Source organism: Cryptomeria japonica, unplaced genomic scaffold (assembly GCF_030272615.1).
Source record: "Cryptomeria japonica unplaced genomic scaffold, Sugi_1.0 HiC_scaffold_35, whole genome shotgun sequence".
Taxonomy (NCBI): Eukaryota; Viridiplantae; Streptophyta; class Pinopsida; order Cupressales; family Cupressaceae; genus Cryptomeria; species Cryptomeria japonica.
Window position 1 is genome coordinate 655,001 of NW_026728857.1, and position 15,000 is coordinate 670,000.

General features: G+C 59.9%; 1 non-coding gene across 1 annotated transcript; it reads right to left on the reverse strand.

Moving 5' to 3' along the window:
* Window positions 1-3,700: 3,700 nt before the first annotated feature.
* On the reverse strand, window positions 3,701-3,819 carry LOC131862150 (5S ribosomal RNA). Its single transcript, XR_009361176.1, has one exon. It is a non-coding gene; the product is annotated as a 5S ribosomal RNA (ribosomal RNA).
* Window positions 3,820-15,000: the final 11,181 nt, after the last annotated feature.

Sequence of the window (15,000 nt, forward strand, 5' to 3'; positions counted from 1 at the left end):
CGAAGTCGGACCCCGGTTTGCCCCGGGTGCGCACCTCGCGTGCACCTTGGTGCGCACACCTTGGCTGGGTTGCGCGCCCTGGTGGGCACCATGGTGCGCACCAAGGAGCGCTCCGAAGTGTGCTCCAAGGTGCGGCGTGCACGAAGTCGGAGCCCGGTTTGCCCCGGGTGCGCACCTCGCGTGCACCTTCGCCGCGGTGGGCACCATGGCGTGCACGAAGTCGGAGCCCGGTTTGCCCCGGGTGCGCACCTCGCGTGCACCTTCGCCGGGGTGGGCACCTTGGTGTGCAGACCTTGGCTGGGTTGCGCGCCCTGGTGGGCACCATGGTGCGCACCAAGGAGCGCTCCGAAGTGTGCTCCAAGGTGCGGCCTGCACGAAGTCGGAGCCCGGTTTGCCCCGGGTGTGCACCTCGGGTGGGCACCTTGGTGCGCATGCCTTGCCTGGGCTGCGCACCAGGGCGGGCTCAAGATGGCACCCGCGTTCCTTTTTTTTCACTATCTTTCAAAACGGAAATTTTAAAATCTCATTTTTTTTTGCCTTTTTCTGGAAATTAGTGAAGGCAGCGCATCAAAGGTGCGCACCTCGCTGCCCACCACGGTGCGCAACGCCGGTGGGCACCCGGGAGTGCTTCGAAGTGTGCTCCAAGGTGCTGCGTGCACGTTGTCGGAGCCCGGTTTGCCCCGGGTGCGCACCTCGCGTGCACCTTCGTCGGGGTGGGCACCTTGGCTGGGTTTGCCCCGGCTGCGCTCCGAAGCGGGGTTATTGGAGCGCCGCCTCTTTTTTTGTCGGAGCGTTTGGTGGGGTTTCTCGCATTGGCTCTTCCGAGGCCCGGTTGCCACCCTGGCGCGCACGAAGTCGGAAGTAGGGTTAATTGCCCGGGTGCGCACCTTTGCCAGGGTGGGCACCTTACCTGGGCTGCGCACCAGGGCGGGCTCAAGATGGCACGCGCGTTCCGTTTTTTTCACTATCTTTCAAAACGGAAATTTTAAAATCTCCTTTTTTTTTTGCCTTTTCTGGAAATTAGTGAAGGCAGCGCATCAAAGGTGCGCACCTCGCTGCCCACCTTGGTGTGCTCTGAGGTGCGCACCCGGGAGCGCTACGAAGTGTGCTCCAAGGTGCGGCGTGCACGTTGTCGGAGCCCGGTTTGCCCCGGGTGCGCACCTCGCCTGCACCTTGGCCGGGGTGGGCACCTTGGCTGGGTTTGCCCAGGGTGCGCTCCGAAGCGGGGTTACTGGAGCGCCCCCTCTTTTTTTGTCAGAGCGTTTGGTGGGGTTTCTCGCATTGGCTCTTCCCAGGCCCGGTTGTTGGGTGCGCTCCCACCCTGGCGCGCGCGAAGTTGGAAGTTGGGTTAATTGCCCGGGCGCGCACCTTCGCCAGGGTGGGCACCTTGGTGCGCACACCTTGGCTGGGCTGCGCACCAGGGCGGGCTCAAGATGGCACCAGCATTCCCTTTTTCTCACTATCTTTCAAAACGGAAATTTTAAAATCTCGTTTTTTTTTTGCCTTTTATGGAAATTAGTGAAGGCATCGCATCAAAGGTGCGCACCTCGCTGCCCACCTTGGTGTGCTCCGAGGTGCCCACCACGGTGCGCAACGCCGGTGCGAACCCGGGAGCGCCCCGATGTGTGCTCCAAGGTGCGGCGTGCACGAAGTCGGACCCCGGTTTGCCCCGGGTGCGCACCTCGCGTGCACCTTGGTGCGCACACCTTGGCTGGGTTGCGCGGCCTGGTGGGCACCATGGTGCGCACCAAGGAGCGCTCCGAAGTGTGCTCCAAGGTGCGGCGTGCACGAAGTCGGAGCCCGGTTTGCCCCGGGTACGCACCTCGCGTGCACCTTCGCCGGGGTGGGCACCTCGGCTGGGTTGCGCGCCCTGGTGCGCACCAAGGAGCGCTCCGAAGTGTGCTCCAAGGTGCGGCGTGCACGAAGTCGGAGCCCGGTTTGCCCCGGGTGCGCACCTTCGCCGCGGTGCGCACCATGGCGTGCACGAAGTCGGAGCCCGGTTTGCCCCGGGTGCGCACCTCGCGTGCACCTTCGGCGGGGTTGCGCGCCCTGGTGCGCACCAAGGAGCGCTCCGAAGTGTGCTCCAAGGTGCGGCGTGCACGAAGTCGGAGCCCGGTTTGCCCCGGGTGCGCACCTCGCGTGCACCTTCGGCGGGGTTGCGCGCCCTGGTGGGCACCATGGTGCGCACCAAGGAGCGCTCCGAAGTGTGCTCCAAGGTGCGGCGTGCACGAAGTCGGAGCCCGGTTTGCCCCGGGTGCGCACCTCGCGTGCACCTTCGCCGCGGTGGGCACCATGGCGTGCACGAAGTCGGAGCCCGGTTTGCCCCGGGTGCGCACCTCGCGTGCACCTTCGCCGGGGCAAGGAGCGCTCCGAAGTGTGCTCCAAGGTGCGGCGTGCACGAAGTCGGAGCCCGGTTTGCCCCGGGTGCGCACCTCGCGTGCACCTTCGCCAGGGTGGGCACCTCGGTGCGCACACCTTCTCAATGTTTTCTTGCCTTTTCTGGAAATTGGTGAAGGCAGCGCATCAAAGGTGCGCACCTCGGTGTGCTCCGAGGTGCGAACCCGAGAGCGCTCCGAGGTGCCCACGAAGTCGAAAGTCGGGTTAATTGCATTGTTTTCCCCGGGTGCGCTCCGAGGTGCGCAACATCGGCGCGCACCAAGGAGGGCTCCGAAGTGTGCTCCAAGGTGCGCACGATGGCGTGCACCTCTGGTGCGCACGATTCGGAGCTCGGTTTGACCGGGGTGCGCACACCTTGGCTGGGTTGCGCACCTTTTGTGCGCTCCAAGGTGCGCACGAAGTCGGAGCTCGGTTTGCCCCGGGTGCGCACCTTCGCCAGGGTGCGCACCTTGATGCGCACACGCCTTGGCTGGGCTGCGCACCTTGGTGGGCGCCATGGTGCGCACCTTTCGTGCGCTCCAAGGTGCGCACGAAGTCGGAGCTCGGTTTGCCCCCGGGTGCGCACCTTGGTGGGCGCCATGGTGCACTCCGAGGTGCCCAAGATTGGTGCGCACCAAGGAGCGCTCCGAAGTGCGCTCCAAGGTGCGCGCGAAGTCGAAAGTTGGGTTAATTGTCCGGTTTGCCTCGGGTGCGCACCTTGCGTGCACCTTCGCCAGGGTGGGCGCCTTGGTGCGCACACCTTGGCTGGGCTGCGCACACCTTGGCACCCGCGTTTCCTTCATTTTAAATTTTTTTTTTTTACAATCTCTCAAGTGGGAAATTCTATAATCTCAACTTTTTTTGCCTTTTCAGGAAACTTTTGAATGGAGCGCATCATTGGTGCGCTCCGAAGTGTGCTCCAAAGCTCTCTCCAGCTGCGTGCACCTGCCCCGGCCGCGCACACCGGCCCCGCCCAGCTTCGCTCACCTGTCCCGGGCGTCTGGTGCGGAACCTTAGAGTAAGAAACATCACCGTGCACCTTGGCCAACGTGCGCGACTCGACCGAGCGCGCACTGGCCGAGGTGCACACCGATTTCACCTGGGTGCGCGCGCAGCACCTCGGGCGCACCGGGGTGCGCGCACAACGCCCGGGTTGCACCGTGGCCTGTGTGCTCGGGGTGCCTCGGGTGCGCGCTCGGTGTCGCCCCCCGCGCGCGCGGTTAGTGCGGGCAGCGCACCCCGGCCCGGCCCGGCCCCGACGAGAACGCAAACGGGCAAAAGGTTTATTCAAATAGCATTGCGACGCCCGGCGAAAAACTAAAAAAGGGTGCAACACCGGGACTTCCCGGGAGGTCACCCATCCCAGTACTACTCCGGCCCAAGCGCGCTTAACTGCGGAGTTCTGATGGGATCCGGTGCACTAATGCTGGTATGATCGCACCCGTTATGAGCTTGTCGCAGTGTGTACTTAGCAAACCGCGACCCACGTGCGAATCCACCCCGGCCACCCACCCCCCGTCGAGGTGCACACCCTCCCTCGCGAAGTGCGCCCCGTTCGCCAAGTGTGAGCCCTGCCCGGGTGCGCGCACCTTGCTAGGGCGTCGGGTGTGCACCCGGCCCGCCTACGTGCGTGCACCTGGAGGGGGCGTCGTGTGCGTGCAGTGTCCCGTCTGCAACGCGGTGCCCACACACCACCTCGGGCGCAACGACCTGCGCTCACATGTGGGCCGAGTGCACCTTGGTGCATGTTCGGGGCGCCCTCGGGTGCACGCTCGATCTTGCCCCGGTGCACCAAGGCGCTCGGTTTGCCCCGGGTGCGCACTTGGTGCAAGGTGGGCACCCAAAATAGGGATCAAGCACCAAAACACAAGTTTCGGGATGCAAAATGGGACCCAAGGACCACAAATGCGTTCCAAGACCCATGATGGGTCCACGAGAACAAAAATGTGTTCCGAGACTTAATAAACAAATATTGGGTTTTAGGAGAAGAAACATGCTCTGATGCCCCAAACGAGAATCGACCCCGAAAAGGCCACAGGCCAAAAGTGGGATGCGAGACAAAAAAAAATGGGGACCCGAGGACCAAAATTGGGTTTCCCAGGTCGAAGACAGGGCAACCGGACAAGAAAACGACCTCTAAGGCTCGAAATGAGTCCCGACGGACTAAAACTTGACAAGAAGCACCCATCAGGCACCCAACTCGACACCCATGGGATGCCGACCCACCCGGGCTTCCACCTAGCACACCTTGGCACCCACCCACCCTCGCACCCAACCTCGCACCCAACTTAGCACCTTTGAACCCACATTGGCACTCACCCGGACCCTGGCACCTTGGAACCCACATTGGCACTCACCTTGACCCTGGCACCCACCTTTGCACTCACCTTGGGACCCACCCTGGCTCCCACCTCGGCACCCACCCAGACACCCACCTTGGTTCCTTGGCACCCACCTTGGATCCTTGGCACCCACCCCGACACCCACCTTGGCACGCAACTTGGCTACTTGCCACCCACCTTGGCTCCTTGACGCCCACCCCCGACAACCACCCCGTGACCTACCCTGGCTAGGGTTGGTGCACACCCACCCTGGTGCCCACCTTGGCACCCACCCTATGACCCACCTTGGCACGCACCTTAGTACCCACCCCGTTACCCACCCTAGGACCCACCCCGTGACCCACCTTGGCCAGGGTGGGTGCACCCACCCTGGTGCCCACCTTGGCACCCACCCATCCTAGCACCCAGCCTGTGACCGGGCTTGGAACCCAACCTTGCACCCGCACCCGTCTTGGCCAGTGTGGGGTGCGCACCCATCCTGGCACCCACGTTGTGACACACACCCTTTAACCCACGCACCCTAGCACCCACGTTGGCACCCACCTTGGAACCCAACCTAGCAACTTGGCACCCACCCCCGTGACCCACCTTGGCATCCACCATAGCAGTCGCCGACTTGGCACCCACCTCGGCACCCACCTTGACACTTGTGGACCCACCTTGCCACTCACCCTAGCATCGACCCATCCTAGCACCCACCCTGGCACCTTTGCACCCTAGCACTCACCCATCCTAGCACCTAACCTGTGACCCACCTTGACACTCACCCTCGCACCCACCTTGGAACCCAACCTAGCACCCACCCACCCTGACACCAACCCTAGCACCTACCCACCCTTGCACCCACCCTGTGACCCATCTTGGCACCCACCCATCCTACCACTCAACCTATCACCCACCTTCTCACCCACCTTGGCATCCACCTTAGCACCCACCCACACTGGCACCTTGGCACCCACCTCGGGCAAGGTGGGTGCACACCCACCCCTGGCACCCAATTTAGAACCCACCGAGCATGTTACACACCTTGGCACCCACATTGCAGCCCACCCTAGTACCCACCCTATGACCCACATTGGCATCCACACCCTAGCACCCAGGCACCTCGACACCCCGCCTTGACACCCACCCTAGCACTGAACCTGTGACCCACCTTGGAACTCACCCTAGAACCCACCCACCCTGTGAACCACCTTGGCATCCACCTTAGCACCCACCCACCTTGGCACCCACTCTAGCACTCACCCATCCTAACACCCAACTTGTTACCCACCTTGGCACCCCGCCCTCGCGTCCACCTTGAAACCCACCCTAGCACCCACCCACGCAGGAGCCCACCTGGGCACCCAACCTAACACCCACGCATCCTGGCACCCAACTTGTGACCCACCTTGGAACCCACCCTAGTACCCACCCTTGAACCCACTATATCACCAACCCACCTTGGCACCCACCCTATGACCCTCTTTGGAATCCACCCTAGCACGCACCCACCCTGGCACCCACCATGGAGCGCACCCTAGCACCCACCCACCTCGGCACGCACCTCAACACCCACCTTGGTGTGCGCACCTGCGCCAACCTCTCCAAAGACCCTATGTGGTGCGCTCCAAAGTGTACACCTTTGGTGCGCTCCAAGGTGCGCACCTTTGGTGCACACCGAGGTGCACACCAAAGTGTGCACCGAGGTGAGCACCAAAGTGCACTCCAGGGTGCACACCAAGGCGTGCACCTTTGGTGCGGTCAATGCAAACGAATTCGGAAGTTGGGGTCGATGTCCTAATCGCTGCTGCAGACTACACGTATGAGAATCGGACAAATAGCTTTATATAGGGGAGGTGTTGCGTTTGATGGGTCGACTCCCCTGGTTGTGTGCACTGCACCAACTTCAAAGACCCTGTCTTGTTTTAAGAAGTCAAAAGTTGGGGTGGATGTCCTAATCATTGCTGCAGTCTACGCATGTATGAGAATCAGACAAATAGCTTATATAGGGGAGGTGTTGCATTCGGTGGGTTGACTCCCCTGGTTGTGGCGCACCTGCGCCAACCTCAAAGACCCCGCATAGCAGAAGAAGTCGGAAGTCGGATTTTGGTGAGCACCAAGGCGTGCACCTTTGGTGCGGTCAACGCAGACGAATTCAGAAGTTGGGGTGGATGTCCTAATCGTTGTTGCAGGCTACACATGTATGAGAATCAGACAAATAGCTTATATAGGGGAGGTGTTGGGTTTGATGGGTCAACTCCCTTGGTTGTGCGCATTACGCCAACCTCAATAGACCTTGTTTTCGTTAAGAAGTCAAAAGTTGGGGTCAATGTCCTAATGGCTCCTGCAGGCTACACATGTATGAGAATCGGACAAATAGCTTATATAGGGAGGTGTTGGGTTTGATGGGTCGACTCCCCTGGTTGTGCGCATTTACGTCAACCTCAAAGACCTTGTTTTCGTAAGAAGTCAAAAGTTGGGGTCGATGTCCTAATTGCTCTGTAGACTACACATGTATGAGAATCAGACAAATAGCTTATATAGGGGAGGTGTTGGGGTTTGATGGGGTTGACTCCCCTAGTTGTTCGCATTACACCAACCTCAAAGACCTTGTTTTCGTTTAGAAGCCGAAAGTTGGGGTCGATGTCCTAATTGCTCCTGCAGGCTACGCATGTATGAGAATCAGACAAATAGCTTATATAGGGGAGGTGTTGGGTTTGATGGGTCGACTCCCCTGGTTGTGCGCATTGCGCCAACCTCAAAGGACCCTGCATTGCGGATGAAGTCGAAAGTCAGAGTTTGGTGTGCTACAAGGTGTGGTCGAAGGTGCTCACCTAGGTGTGCACCTTTGGAGCACAGGAAAAGTGCCCTCCAAAAGTGCGCACCTTTGGAGTGCACAAAAGTGCCCTCCAAAAGTGGCGCACCTTTGGAGCGCAGAAAAGTGCCCTCCAAAAAGTGCCCTCCAAAAGTGCGCACCTTTGGAGCGCAGAAAAGTGCCCTCCAAAAAAGTGCCCTCCAAAAGTGCGCACCTTTGGAGCGCAGAAAAGTGCCCTCCAAAAAGTGCCCTCCAAAAGTGCGCACCTTTGGAGCGCAGAAAAGTGCCCTCCAAAAAGTGCCCTCCAAAAGTGCGCACCTTTGGAGCGCAGAAAAGTGCCCTCCAAAAAGTGCCCTCCAAAAGTGCGCACCTTTGGAGCGCAGAAAAGTGCCCTCCAAAAAAGTGCCCCTCCAAAAGTGCGCACCTTTGGAGCGCCAGAAAAGTGCCCTCCAAAAAGTGCCCTCCAAAAGTGCGCACCTTTGGAGCGCAGAAAAGTGCCCTCCAAAAAGTGCCCCTCCAAAAGTGCGCACCTTTGGAGCGCAGAAAAGTGCCCTCCAAAAGTGCGCACCTTTGGAGCGCACAAAAGTGCCCTCCAAAAGTGCGCACTTTTGGTGCGCACCAAGGCGCTGGTTCGGTCGTTGCAGGCGAGTTCGGAAGTTGGGGTCGATGTCCTGAGCGGAGGTGCAAACTACACAGGTGTCGGAATCGGACAAATAGGCTTATATAGGGGAGGTGTATGCTTCGATGGGTCGACTCCCCAGGTTGAGCGCACCGCGCCAACCTCAAAGACCCTACGGTATGGATGAAGTCGGAAGTTGGGTCCGATGACCGATTCGATTAGTAGGTATGCTCATGAGGTCGGAATTTGGGTCCGATGACCTGCCATGTGCAGGAAGGCGAATGTTGACACTGTGCGTTGCAAGGTGCACACCAAGGCGCTGGTGCGGTCTTTTAGTCGAGTTCGGAAGTTGGGGTCGATGTCCTGATCGGAGGTGCAAGCTACACAGGTGTGGGAATCGGACAAATAGCTTATAGGGGAGGTGTATGCTTCGTTGGGTCGACTCCCCGGGTTGAGCGCACCGCGCCAACCTCAAAGACCCTACGGTATGGATGAAGTCGGAAGTTGGGTCCGATGACCGATTCGATATGTAGGCATACTCGCGAGGTCGGAATTTGGGTCCGATGACCTGCCACGTGCAGGAAGGCGAATGTTGGCACTGTGCGTTGCAAGGTGCGCACCAAGGCGCTGGTTCGGTCGTTGGAGGCGAGTTCGGAAGTTGGGGTCGATGTCTTGATCGGAGGTGCAAACTACACAGGTGTGGGAATCGGACAAATAGCTTATATAGGGGAGGTGTATGCTTCGTTGGGTCGACTCCCCGGGTTGAGCGCACCGCGCCAACCTCAAAGACCCTACGGTATGGATGAAGTCGGAAGTTGGGTCCGATGACCGATTCGATATGTAGGCATACTCGCGAGGTCGGAATTTGGGTCCGATGACCTGCCATGTGCAGGAAGGCGAATGTTGGGGACTGTGCGTCGCAAGGTGCGCACCAAGGCGCTGGTGCCGTCGTTGCAGTCGAGTTCGGAAGTTGGGGGTCGATGTCCTGGTCAGAGGTGCAAAACTACACAGGTGTGGGAATCGGACAAAATAGCTTATATAGGGGAGGTGTATGCTTCGATGGGTCGACTCCCTGGGTTGAGCGCACCGCGCCAACCTCAAAGACCCTACAGTATGGATGAAGTCAGAAGTTGGGTCCGATGACCGATTCGATACGTAGGCATATTGGCGAGGTCTGAATTTGTGTCCGATGACCTGCCATGCGCAGGAAGGCAGAATTTGGGTCCGATGACCGAGTTGATGGCGTGCCATGCGCAGAAAGGCGGAATTTGGGTCCGATGACCGAGTTGATGTTGATGGCCCGCCATGCACAGGAAGGCGGAATTTGGGGTCCGATGACCGATTTGAAGGCGTGCCATACGCAAAAAAGGCGGAGTTTGGGTCCGATGACCGAGTTGATATTGATGGCCCGCCATGCGCAGGAAGGCGGAATTTGGGTCCGATGACCTGACATACGCATGGAGTCCGACTCGGGGGCCGATGTTCGATTCGATGACTTGCATTGTGGGTAAAGTCGGAAGTTGTGGTCTTTGACCCGATCGATGACCAGACTTCGGCTGCTTGAGAATCGGACAAATAACTTATATAGGGGAGGTAGTGTTCTCGAGCATCCTCCCCCCGTGCCCGTTTATGTCGATTGATGCTGGTGCTCGACTGGTTGGAGCGCTCGGATGCAAAAATCTTGCACCAGGATTTATCGATTGTGATGGACACGGCAAGTCTCCTGATTGCTATGCAGGAGCTCATCGTGAATCTCTATGCGGCCTTGGTATGGACTCGACCTGCGGAATGGTTCGGCATGGTAGTCGCTCCAACACGTCCTTGCAATGGCCACAGAGGTGATTCGACTAAGGCTCCAGTCTAGCTTTTGGGTTGCTTGGCGGACTGGTATAGCCGCGATCGAGTTCCGGCCATGAACGTTTTAGATAGCTCTTGGGCTTTCTGGGACGGAAGTCGGAAGTTTTGGGCTGTTGTCCGATTTGATGACCATTCTTCGGATGTGTGAGAATCGGACAAATAACTTATATAGGGGACTGTGTTGTCTCAACGCAGCCCCCTCCGTGCCCCTCTATCTCGACCGATGTTGGTGCTTGAAAGGGTTGGGATCGCTTGGATTTATAAACGTGCACCACCATTTTGTCGAGTGTGAGGGACGCGGCAGGTCTCCTAAATGCTATGCGAGCGCTCTCTGAGAATCTCTATCCGGCCTCGACACAGACTAGTCTTGCTGAATGGTTTGGCACTGGTAGTCGATCCAACACGTCCGTTGTTGTGGCCGCCTAGGCGATTCGATTCGAGCCCCCGTCTAGCTTTTGGGTTGCTTGGCGGATTTTGCCCTATCCGCAAGTGAGCTCGGTCCCTAAACGTTCGAGAAACCCGATTGCTATGCGCCGACTCTCTTTCTTGCGAGCCTCCATCTAGCTTTTGGGTCTCTACGGAACGGAAGTCGGAATCTGGGACCGTTGTTTGATTCGACGAGGCAGACTACGGTTGTGCGAGAATCGGACAAATAACTTATATAGGGGAGGTGTTGACTGGAGCATTCTCCCCCGTGCCCCTCTAACTCGACCAATGCTGGCGCTCGAACGGTGGTAGCGCTCGGATTTTCATTGAGCGCCAGCATTGGTCGATTTAGAGGGGCATGCGAGATTCCCGAATGCTATGCGAGGGCTCTAACGGAAATGTCTATTGGTTTCGGTATGGATGCAATTGCGAGTGGTTCGGCAAAGGTAGTCGTTCCGATGCGTCCATGTCGTGGCCAAATCGATAATTCGATTTGAGCCCTCGTATAGCATTTGGGTCTCTCGATGTGATTCCGCATTCAGTCCCTTTGGGCACTGCTTGAGCCGCATCCCAGGGGGTTCCCTTCCCAATAATCTGCCTCGCAACCCGATTGCTATGCGGTGAGGCTCCTCGGCCGCCTCGGAACTATCTGTGTATCAGACGCATCGCGGGATAAGGGGTTGGCAACGGTAGTCGCCCCAAGCGCGTCCGATGCTTGGACCATTCCGAGGGCGGCCCCTGAAGCCTCTTCCGTCTAGCCGTTGGGTCCTTCTCGCCGCATCCCTCGCCTCGCACCCCGATTGCTATGCGGTGAGGCTCCTCGGCCGCCTCGGAACTATCTGTGTATCGGACGCGTCGCGGGATAAGGGGTTGTCACTGGTAGTCGCCCCAGCGCGTCCGATGCTTGGACCATTCCGAGGCGGCCCTGAAGCCTCTTCCGTCTAGCCGTTGGGTCCTTCTCGCCGCATCCCTCGCCTCGCACCCCGATTGCTATGCGGTGAGGCTCCTCGGCCGCCTCGGAACTATCTGTGTATCGGACGCGTCCGCGGATAAGGGGTTGTCATTGGTAGTCGCCCCAAGCGCGTCCGATGCTTGGACCATTCCGAGGCGGCCCTGAAGCCTCTTCCGTCTAGCCGTTGGGTCCTTCTCGCCGCATCCCTCGCCTCGCACCCCGATTGCTATGCGGTGAGGCTCCTCGGCCGCCTTGGAACTATCTGTGTATCGGACGCGTCGCGGGATAAGGGGTTGTCACTGGTAGTCGCCCCAAGCGCGTCCGATGCTTAGACCATTCCGAGGCGGACCCGAAGCTCTTCCGTCTAGCCGTTGGGTCCCTTCTCGCCGCATCCTTCGCCTCGCACCCCGATTGCTATGCGGTGAGGCTCCTCGGCCGCTCGGAACTATCTGTGTATCGGACGCGTCGCGGGATAAGGGGTTGTCACTGGTAGTCGCCCCAAGCGCGTCCGATGCTTGGACCATTCCGAGGCGGACCCGAAGCCTCTTCCGTCTAGCCGTTGGGTCCTTCTCGCCGCATCCCTCGCCTCGCACCCCGATTGCTATGCGGTGAGGCTCCTCGGCCGCCTTGGAACTATCTGTGTATCGGACGCGTCGCGGGATAAGGGGTTGTCACTGGTAGTCGCCCCAAGCGCGTCCGATGCTTGGACCATTCCGAGGCGGACCCGAAGCCTCTTCCGTCTAGCCGTTGGGTCCTTCTCGCCGCATCCCTCGCCTCGCACCCCGATTGCTATGCGGTGAGGCTCCTCGGCCGCCTTGGAACTATCTGTGTATCGGACGCGTCGCGGGATAAGGGGTTGTCACTGGTAGTCGCCCCAAGCGCGTCCGATGCTTGGACCATTCCGAGGCGGACCCGAAGCCTCTTCCGTCTAGCCGTTGGGTCCTTCTCGCCGCATCCCTCGCCTCGCACCCCGATTGCTATGCGGTGAGGCTCCTCGGCCGCCTTGGAACTATCTGTGTATCGGACGCGTCGCGGGATAAGGGGTTGTCACTGGTAGTCGCCCCAACCGCGTCCGATGCTTGGACCATTCCGAGGCGGCCCTGAAGCCTCTTCCGTGTAGCCGTTGGGTCCTTCTCGCCGCATCCCTCGCCTCGCACCCCGATTGCTATGCGGTGAGGCTCCTCGGCCGCCTTGGAACTATCTGTGTATCGGACGCGTCGCGGGATAAGGGGTTGTCACTGGTAGTCGCCCCAAGCGCGTCCGATGCTTGGACCATTCCGAGGCGGCCCCGAAGCCTCTTCCGTGTAGCCGTTGGGTCCTTCTCGCCGCATCCCCTCGCCTCGCACCCCGATTGCTATGCGGTGAGGCTCCTCGGCCGCCTTGGAACTATCTGTGTATCGGACGCGTCGCGGATAAGGGGTTGTCACTGGTAGTCGCCCCAAGCGCGTCTGATGCTTGGACCATTCCGAGCGACCTGAAGCCTCTTCCCTCTAGCCGTTGGGGCTTTCTCGCCGCATCCCTCGCCTCGCACCCTGATTGCTATGCTGTGAGGCTCCTCGGCCGCCTTGGAACTATCTGTGTATCGGACGCATCGCGGGATAAGGGGTTGGCAGTGGTAGTCGCCCCAAGCGCATCCGATGCTTGGACCATTCCGAGGCGGCCCTGCAGCCTCTTCCGTCTAGCCGTTGGGCCATCTCGCCGCATCCCCCACCTCGCACCACGATTGCTATGCGGTGAGGCTCCTTGGCCGCCTCGGAACTATCTGTGTATCGGACGCATCGCGGGATAAGGGGTTGTCACTGGTAGTCGCCCCAAGCGCGTCCGATGCTTGGACTATTCCGAGGCGGCCCTGCAGCCTCTTCCGTCTAGCCGTTGGGGCCATCTCGCTGCATCCCCCACCTCCTCGGCCGCCTCGGAACTATCTGTGTATCGGACGCATCGCGGGATAAGGGGTTGGCAGTGGTAGTCGCCCCAAGCGCGTCCGATGCTTGGACTATTCCGAGGCAGCCCTGCAGCCTCTTCCGTCTAGCCTTTGGGGCCATCTCGCCGCATCCCTCGCCTCGCACCCCGATTGCTATGCGGTGAGGCTCCTCGGCCGCCTGGGAACTATCTTCGTATCGGACGCATCGCGGATAAGGGGTTGTCACTGGTAGTCGCCCCAAGCGCGTCCGATGCTTGGACTATTCCGAGGCGGCCCTGTGGCCTCTTCCGTCTAGCCGTTGGGGCCATCTCGCCGCATCCCCCCACCTCGCACCCCGATTGCTATGCGGTGAGGCTCTTCGGCCGCCTTGGAACTATCTTCGTATCGGACGCATTGCGGGATAAGGGGTTGTCACTGGTAGTGGCCCCAAGCGCGTCCGATGCTTGGACTATTCCGAGGCGGCCCTGCAGCCTCTTCCGTCTAGCCGTTGGGGCCATCTCGCCGCATCCCCCCACCTCGCACCCCGATTGCTATGCGGTGAGGCTCCTCGGCCGCCTTGGAACTATCTTCGTATCGGACGCATCGCGGGATAAGGGGTTGTCACTGGTAGTCGCCCAAGCGCGTCCGATGCTTGGACTATTCCGACGCGGCCCTGTGGCCTCTTCCGTCTAGCCGTTGGGGCCATCTCGCCGCATCCCCACCTCGCACCCCCGATTGCTATGCGGTGAGGCTCCTCGGCCGCCTTGGAACCATCTTCGTATCGGACGCATCGCGGGATAGGGGGCTGTCACTGGTAGTCGCCCCAAGCGTGTCCGATGCTTGGACCATTCCTAGGCGGCCCTGAAGCCTCTTCCGTCTAGCCGTTGGGGCCTTCCCGCCCCATCCCTCGCCTCGCACCCCCGATTGCTATGCGGTGAGGCTCCTCGGCCGCCTTGGAACCATCTGTGTATCGACGCATCGCGGGATAAGGGGTTGGCACTGGCAGTCGCCCCAAGCGCGTCCGATGCTTGGACCATTCCGAGGTGGCCCTGAAGCCTCTTCCGTCTAGCCGTTGGGGCCTTCCCGCCCCATCCCTCGCCTCGCACCCCGATTGATATGCGGTGAGGCTCCTCGGCCGCCTTGGAACTATCTGTGTATCGGACGCATCGCGGGATAAGGGGTTGGCACTGGTAGTCGTCCCAATCGCATCCGATGCTTGGACCATTCCGAGGCGGCCCTGCAGCCTCTTCGTTTAGGCCGTCGGGCCTTCCCGCCGCATCCCTCGCCTCGCATCCCGATTCCTATGCGGTGAGTCTTCTCGGCCGCCGCGGAACTATACCTGTTATTGCTACTGCATCCTTCGGCTGGTAACCTCCTCTGCCGCCTTGGAACGTTCTCTTTGTCGGACGCGTCGCGGGATAAGGGGTTGGCACTGGTAGTCGCCCCAAGCGCGCCCCGATGCATAGACCGCTCCGAGTCGACCTTGCTTTCAGCCTCTCACATGCATAGACCTCTCTGAGTCGACCCTGCAGCCTCTCACGTTTAGCCTTTGGAATCTCGCCTCACAACATGATTGGCTATCCTTGATGCATCCCTTGCCTCGAGCCCTGATTGCTTCTTGGCTGCATCCCTCCTCTCCTCACAGCCCGGTTGTCATCACTGCTTCATCCGTCGCTTCATGCATTCTGGCTGCTGGGCCCTTCCCACCGCACACCTCGATTGCTATCTCTT